This window comes from Nomascus leucogenys, chromosome X (genome assembly GCF_006542625.1).
Source record: "Nomascus leucogenys isolate Asia chromosome X, Asia_NLE_v1, whole genome shotgun sequence".
Classification (NCBI taxonomy): domain Eukaryota; kingdom Metazoa; phylum Chordata; class Mammalia; order Primates; family Hylobatidae; genus Nomascus; species Nomascus leucogenys.
Window position 1 is genome coordinate 54178030 of NC_044406.1, and position 14710 is coordinate 54192739.

Here is a 14710-nt window from a genome sequence, read left to right on the forward strand (position 1 = left end):
AGGTAAAAAGACACTAAATTTTTATCAGATTTATTTCCCACTCACTAGCACACAAATGTCTTACCAATAAATCTACAGTAGTTGTTACTTAGTGCTCACTAGGTCCAATGACCATAATTTCATCAACGTAAAGGACCTGTGTGATATACTGTGGAAGGGAAAGGCAATCAAGAGCCCTAAGAATGAAATTACAATATAGGGCTGAAGAGCTGATATACCCTTGATTTGGGACAGTGAAGATATATTGCTGGCCTTGCCAGCGGAAATCATGCTGCTTCTGGTGGGACATATGGACAGTGAAGAAAGATAATGAATTTTATTGGAGGAATGTAAAAGAGGCAATAAAATGAGATAGTAATCACATCCTACATTTTCTCTTGAGATAGGTATTCATTGTTGAAACTGCTTTATTACCACTAGTAGCTATAAATTAACCTAACAATGCTGTACCAGACACTATCAGCCATGCCCTATAGATTAACAACGTATAGCCAATCACAAATCAATGTTATTTCTGTGAACCAATAAGAATCCCTGACAAACAATTTTGTATCAGCCCGCTCCCTATCCCCCTTTCTTGCCTTTAAGAATCTGCTTGTAACAAAAGCCATACAGAACTCCTATCCAAGGTTACTTGGGTCTCAGTCTTCCAGGAAGCTGTACTCACTTTGGCTGAAGTAAAGTCTTTAAATTATATTTTGTGCCTCAGGCTCTTCCTTTTAGGTCAACAACAGGGATGGAGAAAGGAACATTTGCTAGATCAATAGCTGCATATCAGGGACCAGGGGATATGCTAATTTGGTGATGCAATGAAACAACATCTGGTAGAGCAGCTGCAATTGGATTTTAAAACCATTGCTTTTTAAGCTTATGATAATATTGTTTTTCTCCACAATCTTTCTGTGTTCTGCACACACAAAGGAGGGAAGTTGAATGGGCATGTGGTGGAAATCACCACCTCTGCTTCTTTGAAGTCGTTGATGGCGGCACTAGTCTCTGCAATCCCTCAGGAATGCAGTATTGCTTGGGGTTTACTGTTTTCCTAAGCAGAGGCATTTCTAGGGGCTTCTACTGCAGCTTTCCCATCATAGTGGCCCTCACTTCACAGGTCAGGGAACGAAAGTGGGGATTCTGCAAGCTGCCGAGTATGTCTACCTCAATTATGTATTCTGAAAATGAGGAAACCACCACCTGATGGATTCAGAGACCGCTGGTCTCACTGTGAGATGGACCTGAGCTAAAAGTCCATTGATCATCTAGGCTCCATAAGCCCCTACTCTGGCTGTTGGGCCACAGTGACACTTTGGGTCGCCTGGAACTAGTGCTAATTCAGAGCCAGTGTTCAATAGTCCGAGAAAAGTCTTGTTATTTCCTTTTCCTCAATACATAATCACCCTGGTAAAAGGTCATAGATCTCTTTGGGGAAGGCAGGGAGAAAAATTAAAAGCACAAATATTTTGTAACGTACAGAGGTCATTTCTCAAGGAAACTTGGCCCTTCATTCAAGGGGTCCTGGATCTGTAAACTGGCTCAGGTCTAGAAATTGATTGATCTGACCCTCTGTTTTTATGATTTATGTTAAGCTTTTGTTCATCTGACCTGTAACTTTTCTGCTTAGATTAAGTAATAATTTGATAGTCTTCTTATTTCACTTATAAAAGTGCCATGATCAATTAGTCAACACCACAGTCCTGTGCAAATCAGATTATTGTGATTGTGGCTTTGACTCTGCTGTCCATTGTGGTAACAATGCATACCTTTCCTTTGGAAGTGGAGTACTGCCACTTGGCCCCTGACATCCTGTGATCCAATTATTCCCATTGCATTTAGGTTTCCAATTCAGTGACTGCAGTTCCTACTGTAAGGTATGGCCTAAAGAGAAGAGTAATCATGGAGTTCTTTAAGTATGCTGTGGCTCTCCTCACAAAAAATTCTCACAGTATTAGTGTAAAAAAAACCAAAAATATTTCACCCCAAAATGTACTTATTTAACATATTTTGAGATGGCTATTCAGAGGGCCTGCAGGCAGAAATAACCCCGAAAGGTTGTCTTTCATGGAGGAGATTTGTATCTATAGAGAAAAATCTACCATAATTAAATAAACAGCCAGTCTTTCTCTGAAGCCCTCCTTCTTTTACATATCTAGGGAATATTAAGTCAACCATAAGTTGTCATCTATTATTTATGAGGACTGCTACCTGTGAGGAATCATCTGTATAACAGGATTGCCTTCACCCTGTGCCTTTCTTCCTCTCCCATAACCTATTTTGCAGAGCCCCAGCCCCTATTCTTTCTGTAACCTCAGGATGATATAAAAACAAATCATCTGAACTCCCCTTTGAGCCTCATAGTTTGTGTGATTCCTGTGCCCATATGCACATTAATAAATTTGTATGCCTTTTTTCCTGTTAATGTCTATTACCAGTTTGTATTGTAGCTTCAAATTATCACACTGACAGGAAAAAAAATTAAAACTTCCCTACAGTTAAAAGGTATGTCTTCTGGACATTCCCAGTGTGGGTGAGTTGGTTTTAAGTGACAAATCCACTATAACATTCCAATCTCCATAAGTCTTTAAATCCTTTCCTCTACATTAAAACGAGGCAAGACAGGAATTTCCAATTTGCTCACTCTGGGCCACATTTTGGTTCATTTTTCAGCTAACTAACCAACGAAACTATTAAAGTCCCTTATAACTCTATGAGCTGCTACATTAAATGTAGAATCACTGCTTTTTGAGCTCATAGCAATAAGTTTAACCTGGTCAAATTTTATGTTCCTTCCATTATTATCCTACATTCTTAGTATCTATTCCCACAGCTGCTTCCCCGATTATGTCTGTATAAATTAGAAAATTCAAATAGTTACTTTGATTGTATCACACCTCCTCAGGGGTCACAATTTGTACCTCACCTTTATGGGCTTCTGGGACTTGAGTCTAGTTATAGGTCTAGAAGCAAAGATAAGTGATGGAGGTAGAGCCCGAAGAGAATTAGCATTGTCTAGCATGTCAACTGCCTCAAGAGAGGCCATTATAGTTTCTTCAGGCAATTCAGGGTTAATCCCCTCAGATTGAGAAAGAAGAGGATGGATGAGCTGATGTTACTGTGGTTGGGGATGCCATTGACACTGGGGGTGAGTATGTCACTTCTGCTGAGGTTGGAGAGACTACTTCCACTGGGTGTGGGGAGACCTCTTCACTGACAAAGATGATTCATCAGAATCAAGGGGCTCAGAGTACCCAGCTTCATCAGGCTCTACCCACATGTCCTCCATCCCAACTTCTAGGATCTAATTTTTCCCCATTAATGCCCTCACTGCAATAGTGCACACTCTGTAAGGCTAGTAGTTCAACTTGCATTCAGCAAGTCAAAGGATGAGACTACTGTGTTTGATTTTCAGTAATCTCAGTCCTGCAGCTACAAGAGATTAAGTTTCTCCTTCAGGGCACACATAGGGGCCTTCACGTCCTTTACACAGTACATGAGCTGAGAATTCAAATCTTTGAGCTCATCCTTTTCTTTCACTACTTTGTCCAGTGACATTAGGGGGAACCAACCAACATTATTCGTTAGCTTTCAAAAACATTTGAAAGTATCGTATATACACAGATACCCAGCTCCTTGATTAAGTGTTTTATTAGATGTATACAATACAGAAATTTTTTCATGTCTCTATTACCAGGCTATGCCATGGAGTATCTGTGCTTTCTTTACTAGGAAATAGATTCAGAAGTGTCTTTATATCTAATTAGATTATAGAGTCAATTCTAGAAACCCCAGAACCAATTTAGAAGTCATTCTTAAAATTTTGTTTGTCTAGAACCACTCTCAGTAATAAAATCTCTACTAGTCCAGATTCTTTGGAGAAGCAGAACCAATAGGCATTGGCTCACACTGTCATTGAGGCTGAGAAGTTCCATGATCTGTCATCTGCAAGCTGGAGACCCAGGAAATCTGTTATAGTTTGAAGACATGAGAGCCAGAGAACCAATGGTGTAGGTACCAGTCCAAGTCTGAGGTCTTAGGAACCAGGAGCACTGAGGACAGAAGACCATAATCAGCTCAAGCAATCAGGCAGAGGGCAAATGCAACTTTCCTCCAAGTTTTTGTTTTGTCCACTCCTTTAAGTATTTAGATGATGCACACCCACACTGGAGAAGACCATCTGCTTTACTTATTCCACCAATTCAAATGCAAATCTTTTTCAGAAACACCCTCACAGACACACTCAGAAATAATGCTTAATCACATATCTGGGTGCCTGTGACAAGTCAATTGGACATAAATAACCATACAACTCTGGAAGACAAAGCCCATTCAGGTATATGGCCTACCAGAAGAAAAGAGACCTTAAAATTGGATGTATTGCTCTGAAGTACAGCTCAAGGAGTTACATTATTTACTAACTTGGATTTCCAAGGCTGAGGTCCATTTACATTAATGTATAGCTGCTTTGCTAGAAATGGATCACAGTTGGGGCAAGCAATAGACAAAAAGCTTGGAGAAAGCTAGATGAAAGAATAAGGGCTTTAAGCTCTATGTATCTGGGCAAGCACATATGCAAGTTTGCATGCATGCTCCAAAAATATTTGAGAAAGTTCTAAACTCTCATCTCTGTCTGACCTTCAGGTTACCTTCAAGCAGGAAGTGAAGGTTATGGCTGTGTTGTATACTGCCAAGCTGAAAATTAAAAGTGTTTTTTTTTTCTTTTTTGAGACAGAGTTTCGCCTGCCTCCTGGGTTCAAGTGATTCTCCTGCCTCAGCCCCCTGAGTAGCTGGGATTACAGGCACCCGACACAACACCCCACTAATTTTTTTTCTATTTTTTGTAGAGATGGGGTTTTGCCATGTTGGCCAGTCTGGTCTCGAACTCCTGACCTTGTGACCTGCCCGCCTCGGCCTCCCAAAGGAAAGTGTGTTCTAATATGCACAAAGAGCCCATCTGTGAAAACTAAGAGATTGTTTCTTGTTTTGTTTTGTTGAGGAGGGGTGGTTCTAGATAAGAACTCTTTCAAATCACAAGCTGACCACTACAATAACAGGAATGAGATGTCAGTGGTCACACAGGACAAAGAATACAGATGTTACAAAATGAGTTCAACAAAGTCACTAAACCAGCAAACAACAACTGGAACAAATAACAAAAACAAGCGTTGGAGTCTCAGTCTGTTCGTGCTGCTATATCAAACATCCACAGAGCAGATAATTTATGAAAACCAGAAATGTATTTCTTATATTTCTAGAAGCTAGGAAGTCCAAGATCAAGGCTCCAGAATTAGGCATCTAGTAAGGATCTTCTTACTGTGTCCTCACGTGGCAGAAGGAGCAAAAAATGGTAAAATGGATGAACTCTATGCCTTCACATAGCAGAAAGATGGAAGAATAAAAGGACTAGTTCCCTCCAGTGCTTTTATAAGGTCACTAGTACCAGTGATGAGGAATCTACCCTCATGACTTAGTAACATCCTAAAGGCCTCATTTCTTAATACTATCACATTGACAATTAAGTTTCAACACATAAATTTTGGAGGGCATTTAGATAATAGCAAATGGGCTGAGGGAGAATATGATTTCTAGAATTGCCACTGAATAATGTTAAACATGTCCAGTTTTCAACAAAAGAATATAAATCATATCAGAAAACAAAAAGTATTGCCCATACATGAGAAAGAAGAAATCAATAGAAACTGTCTCAGAGGAAATCCAGTCAGTGGATTTACTAAGCAAATATTTTAAATCAACTCTTTGAAATATTAAAGAACACCATTTAGAAAGAAGAAAAGAAAACCATGAGAATGATGTCTCATCAAATACATAATAACAATAAGAAAATAGAAATGATAAAAAAGGAACAAAATAGAAATTCTGGAATGGAAAAGTATAAAAATTGGAATGAAAATTTCAGTAGAGGGAGTCAATAGCAAATCTGAATAAGAAGTAGAGAGAATTATCCATCTCTAAGAAAGGTCAGTTAAGATTATCTAGTCTCAGAATCTGGAAGAAAAAAAAGAATGAAGTAAAATTAACGAGGCTCAGAGTACTTGTGGAAACCATCCAGTGTACCAAAGCATACACAAAGGGAGTTCTGGAAAGAGATAAAAAGGGGAATATGAAGGGATATAAAGAATATTTGAGGAAAGAACAGTCAATATCTTATTAAATATGATGAAATATGTTGATTTACACATCCAATAGATTCCATGTAGGGAAAAATCAGAGATATCCCCACCAAGACACTATAAACAAAAGGTAAAAAAGACAAGACAATGAAAAAATCCTGAAAGCGGCAAAATAGAATTACACTTCACATACACAGGATGATCAATAATATTAAGAGCTGATTTCTCAAAAGAAAGTATGGAGGCTGTATTAGTCTGTTTTCATTGCTATAAAGGGATATCAGAGGCTGGGTAATTTATTTAAAAAGATGTTTAATTGGCTGATGGTTCTGCAGACTGGACAAGGATGGCACTGGCATTTGTTTGGCTTCCGGAGAGGCCTCAGGGACCTTTAGCTCATGGCAGAAGACAAACTGGAAGTAGGCACGTCATATGGCCAGAAAAGGTGCGAGAGAGGGTTCGGGGAGGCATCACACTTTACAACAATGAGATCTCATGAGAACTTACTCACTATTGCAAGGACAGCAGCAAGCCATGAGGGATCCACCCCCATGACCAAAACACCTCCCACCAGGCCCCACATGTACCACTGGGAATTATAATTCAACATGAGATTTTGTGGGGACATATATTTAAGCTATATCATTCTGCCCCTGGCCCCTCAAATCTTATTTTCTTCTTACATTGCAAAATACAATAATAACTTCCCAACAGCCCCCCAAAGTCTTAACTCCTTCCAGCTGATATCAACTCAATTAAAAGTCCCAAATGAAAGTCCAAAATCTTATTTGAGACTCATCTCCTTCCTCCTATGAGCTTGTAAAATCAAAACAAGTTGTTTACTTCCAATATATACTGACGGTATAGGCATTGTGTAAGCACTCCCATTCCAAAATGGAGAAATCGGCCAAAGGAAAGGGCCTACAGGCCCCATGCAAGTTCAAAACCCAGCAGGGAAGTCATTAAATCTTAAGAGCTTCAAAATAGTCTCCTTATACTATATATTGTGCATCCAGGTCCCAGTGGTGCAGGGGATGGGCTCCTATGGCCTTTGGGAGCTCCACTCCTGTGGCTTTGCAGGATTCAGGACCCATGGTTGCTTCCACAGCTTGTTACGTGCCTGTGGCTTTTCCAGGCACAAGGTTCAAGCTGCCTGTGGCTCCACCATTCTGGGGTCTGGAAGATGGTGTGCCCTTTCCACAGATCCACTAGGCAGTGCCCCAGTGGGTACTCTGTGCATGGGCTCCTATGTCACATCTCCCCTCTGCACTGCTGTGCCACTGCAGCAGACTTCTGCCTGGACACTCAGCCTTTTCCATTCATTCTCTGAAATCTAGGTGGAGGCTGCCAAGCGTCCTTCACTCTTGCACTCTGCACACCTATAGGCTTAATGACACGTGGAAGTCACCAAGGCTTATGACTTGCACCCTCTGAAGCAGCATCTGGAGCTGTGTCCGGGGTTATCTGAGCTGAGGCTGGAGCTGGAGCAGCCTGCATGCAGGGAGCAGTGTCCTGAGGCTGCACAGGTTACTGGGGCAAAGGTTAGTGAGATTTTGCAGGGACATATATTCAAACTATACCAGAGGCCTAGAGGTAGGAAGATGACATATTCAATGTGCTGAAAGAAAAATACTGTTGATGAAGAATTCTACATTCCACACTGTATCCTTCAAAGAAATCAAGAAATAAGTCATCCCAAGATAAATTTCAACAGTGATCTTCACTAGTACACTTGCTAAGCAGGAAACGCTAAAGGGACTTTACTGCTGAAAAATAAACTGACAAATTAGGAATTTCATAGGATTCAAACTTAATACATCCATAAACTTCATGTAGAAAAAAATGCATCAAATACTTAAGTATAATGACTAAATAGCGTTGCCAATCATGATATTTCTAGAAAGTATGCCATAGGATACCCATTTCATGAAAAATAAAGAGCTGAACTTTTTATGGTACATTTTTCACAAATCCATAACCATTAGGAAGCACTCCTTTATATAGGACTTGTACTCTTGGAACAGCAATAGGAATCTCCGAAGAACCAGTATTCCTGGGATCAATTTATGGCTAGATTAGTTTCACAAGTCACCTTCTTCATATTTACAAAGGGAATCTTCAAGTTCTTTTTGTTTTTCCTTAACAAATCAAACATAAAAGCAACTTGTAAAAGTACTTTAGTAGTTCCATGTTGTCCTGTGTGTAACTCTGCCATTTTATTTTTCTAATCAAAATGGAAGAAAGCATAACTTGTGATCCTCTGCTGAATGCAGTGCTTTGCTCTTTAAAGCTGTGTCTCACATAACTGCTAGTTGACATAAAGCATTCTCTCAACAAAAACCATTTACCCAGAATAAAATACAGACTTTCTTTCTTTTCCTCTTCTTCTTGTTGTTTTTTGTTTGTTTGTTTGTTTGTTTGAGATGGAGTCTTGCTCTGTCGCTCAGGCTGGAGTGCAGTGGTGCAATCTCAGCTCACTGCATCCTGCATCCTCTGCCTCCTGGGTTCCAGCGATTCTCCTGCCTTAGCCTCCCAGGTAGCTGGGATTACAGGCACAGGTGCACGATACCACTCCCGGCTAATTTTTGTATTTGTATTTTTAATAGAGATGGGGTTTCACCATGTTGGCCAGGATGGTCTCAAACTCCTGACCTCAGATGATCTGCCCGCCTCGGCCTCCCAAAGTGCTAGGATTACAGGCATGAGCCACCGCGCCTGGCCAGACACTCTTTCTGACAGCAAAGTTTTCACCTTTGAAAGTGATTATTTTGCCTTTATGATCACAAATTCATAATTTGAAAAACAATAGCAGCATGATAATTTTTACTATAAAAATTCTCACTTTGAGAAATGTGTCATGAAATATTTATGAATGAAATGGTACAATGTCCTAGATTTTCTTCAAAATAATACATCAGGTAGAAGGGGAGAAAGATCGACCTGAGTTAGTAATTGTTGAAGCTGTGAGATGGAAACATGGGAATTTATTATATGTTGTGAAATTTTCATAATTAAGAAACAATTCATGTTCCCAAAATGTAATTTAGGTAAAACACAGAAGATCATTATACACAAACATAGTTTCAACACACAAGTATTGCAAAAACCATTGCTTATAGATGTTTTACATTTGTTACTGAGTTTAATATGAAGTTTAAAATTCAGTAGGTCTTTTTTGTATAATAGCCAAAATAAACTGAGAATTAATTTTAGTTTATTCTTCCTCACACTAGTAGCTTTCAAAAGAAGTGAGTTTATCTTATACTATATTTAAAATAGATTCCAGTGGCTTCCCTCGTAACTTTTTCCAATATTTAAATATCATCTTTGTTGAATGACTTAACCTTAAAGAAATATTTACCACTCCTGATAAGATAATACATCAACAGAAAAATACATAAATATTTTACTGCACACAAAAACAGCTTCCAGAGAGAGTTGAAGAAACTAAGAAAATATGTAGATTTGTTTTATATAAAGAAAACCTGTTTTTCCAATTCATTGAATTGTTAACTGACAATATGAAAAAGGATTCAAATTTATTTTCCAAAGTTAACTTTATTCATAACGTTGCTTCTAGCAATTAAGACTCCAGAAACAGATGAGAAGCAATGATTCCCAGCCCACTTAGAAAAGATGTAACTTTACAAGCTTTTCTTTTCTAAAACAACCAATGTAAGATGAAGTTGATGGCCACTTAATCCTTACCATGTTCTACAAAGCCACAGGTTTACCAGTATCAATGAGTAAGAAAATTAACACTGAGTTTGGAAATAACAAAATATAATTGAATACCTATTTATTAAAATGAAAGAGTCTAGGAAATGTGTTTGCTTCTTAACTGTAAACATAATTAACAGACCCAACTGATAAAATGTGATATGCTTCTCTATACCCTCAAGATCTTTTCTCCCATGTAAATATCTGTTCCCTCCCCAGAGACAATATAACTCAGGCCCTCAACCATTATCAGCACCATCCCCTTCCTCTCTTCTCCTCTCTGTGAAGATTCAGTCATGTCACATTTTCCTGTGAAAGCCCCAGACCAGAAGTTTGAATTCTGTGGCACTTCTTGATGGTGATGATTGATGGCAGGGGGGTGGGTGCAGTTGATACTTAGCATCTGGTATATTAATCAATAATGTGACTCACTTTTAGCATGTGGGTCCAAAGTCCCTTGAAAGATGTACTTTCATACATGCCCTTGATTATCTCATCCTTCACACACTGTTTAGAGCCTATCATCCCATCTGCTCAAAATTATATATTGTTAATCACTGTCATGATAACACAGGACATAACGTTTGTAAGAACAAGCAATAGGCAACCACATGGTTGTTGCGAAAAACTGGGGCTCAATACCACTGGAGAGTCATAGAATGAGTCGGGCACACACCTCAGAAGTGTCCCATCCAAGGCAAAGAACCTGGAGTATTGATGTGCAAACTTCTGTTACTCTTCTCTTGAGGGTTGACCTCCAAGGTGTGAGCATTATTCCCTTATGGGACAGAGAGAACCCTTGAGCAGAGAGTGCAGGAACTCTCTTCAGCTGACCCCAGGGTAGACCAACAGTGTACGGGTAGCTGTCTGCAAGGAATTTTTAAATAAATTTGTATGTTCTTCATCACAAGAGCATCTATATGCTTATGAAAATAGCAGTTAATTGTGAGCCATCATTCAGACCCCAGACAAGGCTCAGTGAAAATATGGATTTGCAACCTACCTGCAATAACTCTGAAAATGCCTTGCTGACCACATCCTCTCTCTACCAGAGTCTACAGCCCAAAGATTGGGACATGTGCCATGTATAATTTGACAGCCAAAGGTTACAAGAAATTGGCAATATTATTCCTCTTAAAAATTCACATTGTACCCTTATGTCTTTGGAGGATACCCTTGTTCCATCTATCATTTTAGTGACCAATTCCTGCCTTAGAGTATGCAAAAAAGGTGTGGCATGTTTATGGAGAGCAAGCCCCACCACCAAGATGTCTGCTGCTCAGTTTCCTCCTGTGGCCCTTTGTATTAGTCCATTCTCACACTGCTATAAAAGACACTACCTGAGACTGGGTAATTTATAAACAAAAGAGGTTTAATTGACTCACAGTTCTGCATGGCTGGGGAGGCTCTAGGAAACTTACAATCATGGCGTAAGCTGAAGAGGAAGCAAGGCACATCTTACACACAGAGTAGAGAGAGAGTGCAGGGGAAACTGCCACTTTTAAAACCATCAGATCTCATGAGAACTCCTTCACTGTCATGAGAACAGCATTGGGGAAACTGCCCCCATGAACCAATAACTCCCACCAGCTCCCTCCCTCAACACGTGGGAATTACAATTTGAGATGAGATTTGGGCAAGGACACAGAGCCAAACCACATCACCGGGCCCCTGGACCCTCCCAAATCTCATGTCCTTTTCACATTGCAAAACCAATCATGCCTTCCCAACGGTCCACCAAAGTCTTAACTCTTTCCAGCATTTACTCAAAAGTCCAAGCCTGAAGTCTCATCTGAGACAAGGCAAGTCCCTTTCGCCTAAGAGCCTGTAAAATCAAAAGGAAGCTAGTTATTTTCAAGATACAATGGGGGTGCAAGCATTGGGTAAATTTTCCCATGCAAGTGGAAAAAAATTGGCCAAAACAAAGGGGCCAGAGGCCCCATGCAAGTCCAAAACGTGCCCAGGCAGTCATTAAATCTTAAAGCTCCAAAATCTCCTTTGACACCATGTCTCACATCCAGAGCACGCTGATGCAAGGAGTGGGCTTCCACGCTCTTGGGCAGCTCTGCCCCTGTGGCTCTGCAGGGCACAGCTCCACAGCTGTTTTCATAGGCTGGCGTTGAGTGCCTGCAGTTTTTCCAGGTGCACAGTACAAGCTGATGATGGAGCTACCCTTCCAAGGTCTGGACAATGGTGGCCCTCTTCTCACTGCTCCACTAGGCAGTGTCCCAGTGGGGACTCTGTGCGTGGGCTCCAAACCCACATTTCCCCTTTGTATTGCCTCAGTAGAGTTCTTCATGAGGGATTCACCCCTGCAGCAGACTTCTGCCTGGACATCCAGTCATTTCCATGCATCCTATGAAGTTTAGGCAGAGGCTCCCAAAGCTCACCTCTTGTATTCTGTGCTCCCGCAGGCCCAACACCACGTGGAAACCGCCAAGGCTTGGGGCTTGCACCGTCTGAAGCAACTGCCTGAACTGTACCTTGACTTCTTTTAGGCGCAGCTGGAGCTGGATCAGCTGGAATGAAGGGCATCATGCCCTGAGGCTGCACAGAGAAGCAGGGCCCTGGGCCCTGCTCATGAAACGATTTTTCCCCTTTAGGCTTCTGGGCCTATGATGGGAGGGGCTGTTGTGAAGATCTCTGACATGCACTGGAGACATTTTCCCCATTGTCTTGGCTATTAACATGTGGCTCCTTGTTACATATCCAAATTTGTGCATCCAGCTTGAATTTCTCCCCAGAAAATGGGTTTTTCTTTTCTACCTCAGCCTGGACTTCATTGTCCATATCACTATCAGCATTTTGATCAAGACCATTCAACAAGTCTCTAGGCAGTTCCAAACTTTCCAACATCTTCCTGTCTTCTTCTGAGCCCTCCAAAGTGTTCCAACCTCTGCCTGTTACCCAGTTCCAAAGTTGCTTCCACATTTTCAGGATATCTTTATAGCAGTACCCCACTCTGACAGTACCAGTAATCTATATTAGTCCATTCTCACACTGCTATAAAGAAACTGCCTGAGAATGAGTAATTTATAAACAAAAGAGGTTTAATTGACTCACAGTTGTGCACGGCTGGGGAAACCTCAGGAAACTTAAAATCATGGCAGAAGGCAAAGGGGAAACAGGGCACATCTTACATGAGCAGGAGAGAGAGAAAGTGCAAGTGAAATTGTCACTTTTACAACCATCAGATCTTGTGAGAACTCCCTCATTATCACAAGAACAGAATGGGGGAAACTGCTCCCATGATCCAATCACTCCCACCATGTCCCTCCCTCAACATGTGGGGATTACAATTTGAGATTAAATTTCGGTGGGGACGCAGAACCAAACCATATCACTCCTCTTCCACACTCTTCATTGGATAAAACGGGTGATTTGAGAAGCAGTAAAGAGGCACTAGGGCCACTGCTAGACTAGAACTCTCCATGAAAGAATCACTATCACCTACCACGAGTGACAGAGTCATCCATTTGAAATCCTTCTAGAATAAAACATGCAATGAAAGCATTTGAGTTTTGAAGCACACGGACTCAATCCTAAAATAACTATCAGGAGAGCATTTAGGATCATTGATGATTCCCATTGCTCTGTGTGCTAGTTTCTGGATGAAATGAAGCTGATTCTCTTGTTGAACATTAAATGAAGAATGTGGACCCTGAGAATTGTCTTTCATATCACCCCCACCCTGCACCAACAGACTCAAAGATTCAGTGGGGAGACTTATGGATTGCGTTTGAGAATTGCTGGTCTACATAAGCCAAAGGGGTGTCTATAACCAGTAAATAATTATTTGGGATTTCTGTGCAGCAAACTGTTAAGAGATGGAGGAAGGAAGAACATCTTCATGAGAAGTCACATAATTACAGTCAAGTTAGAAATAATCAGACACAGATAGCACCAGTTATTCAGAAAACTGACCAAGGAACAAGAGTTTTGGAGAAGGAGTACGGTGCTAAATAAAATGTATTTTAATCCTACCAGGAAAGGCAATCCAAGCATCAGCTGTACTCTTATAGTTGAATGCTGATTATCCCCATTGCACAAGGGTGGGAGACCAACACTTTATAAAGAAATGTCACCTAAAATGTAGACACACAGTACTTAAATTAATCACAATCCTAAAGTAGGGATCAGCACATCAGGGGAGAGATAAAAAGCCTAAACTCCTCATCCCATCCATGAAGAGAGGCTTGACAGCCTCCTGAGGAAAAGGTTTGTTCTATCTCATACTATAGCCTCACATTTTTAAAAACAATTTACTTAAACTCATTTCCCAGTAGAAATTGAACAAGGGGTATTTGTTCTGTGAAGTTGCGTAGGAGAAACTTGACCTTGCCAGAGGAAAGGGCTGTCCCAGGAACACTTGGCAAGAGAGGGCGGTAGTTTATGCTGCTGTGGAATCACAGCAGCTACTTACTGGTTCTCTCCACATGTCTTTGTTCTCACTAAAGCAGAGAGAGGCCATGAGAAATTACATGACCCAGCAACCTAATTAAACAGCATTTCATTGAAAACTTGACTGTGGTCCCACAGTTCTAGTTGAGCATCAGCCCTGACATTGAATTCTTGAATTCTGTATCGTCTTGGGCAAGGGCTTTATATTTAGTATCACAGATTTCTCATGGGTACAATAACAAAAACAATTCCTACCTCACAAAATTGTGAGGATTCCCAAGAATTTTGGAAATCATCTAGTCTGGTACAGACTCACTAAATCATCTACTTCTCTGGTGACAGAGCTGAGACTGGCTTCCTAGACACCTTTATTAACCAGTGCTCATTGTGGCCATGCCCCTGAACCCTAGGCCTCACACAGAGCATTGAGGCAGCTTGCTGCCCAAAGGCATTTCACATTTGTAGTT